Here is an 826-nt window from a genome sequence, read left to right as displayed (position 1 = left end):
TTTGTTGTATTATATCTATCACAGAGGCAGCTGCAGTACCTGCAGATTTGCAGGAGTGGAAAGCAACGACCAGAAGTAAGCGTAATGAAAACGCAAAAAGATTAAAAAAAGAATATAAAGCATAATCATATCATAGATTTTATTTTTAAAAATATAGTCAAACTAAATTCAATGGTACACGCAAAATTATATACAATAAAATATTTTTCAAAAATATTTTATATATTATTTTATATATTTTTACAATTAGCTATTATTATTATATTTTAAAATGTAAAAAACGCGGAAAATTTTAATAATTTTTATGAAACTCTTTTTTATTTTAAGTAATAAAAGAGAAAATACCTGTTATATTGTTCAGTGAGTAAGAATCTCAAAAACACAGTAATATAACAATACTAACTCCCGCGGTTTCGAGCAATTGGTTTCGAATCGAAGGAAAGTTGAACGGTCATGAAAATGAACAAGACGATTTTCCTCATTCGAAGAATAAATGGAACCGCGTACAGGTTCCATCGTTTCACCGCAAAACCGCAAAGTATGCGAAACTATTTCCGAAATACTAGTAACTGTACTTCCTGTTATCGAATTTCAAATTCTGAGATAGGAATTTCTTTTCAGAAGATATGAAATGTGGTTGCAAATCGATTGTCGATCGAATCTTTTGACAAAATACATTTATTGTGATTGTTTTAATTTTAACTCATCTGGAAATATAGTTTTTAATTTAAAATATTCAATCTCTACTAAATTCGCGTGTGAAAAATAAGCTGCAAAAACTCGAAGAGACGAAAGAGCCGTATAGCTCACAGGAATGTAGCATTGC

This window comes from Mycetomoellerius zeteki, unplaced genomic scaffold, assembly GCF_001594055.1.
Source record: "Mycetomoellerius zeteki isolate Tzet28-1 unplaced genomic scaffold, Tzet1.0 scaffold25, whole genome shotgun sequence".
Lineage (NCBI taxonomy): Eukaryota > Metazoa > Arthropoda > Insecta > Hymenoptera > Formicidae > Mycetomoellerius > Mycetomoellerius zeteki.
Note: the sequence above shows the minus strand (reverse complement) of the source record.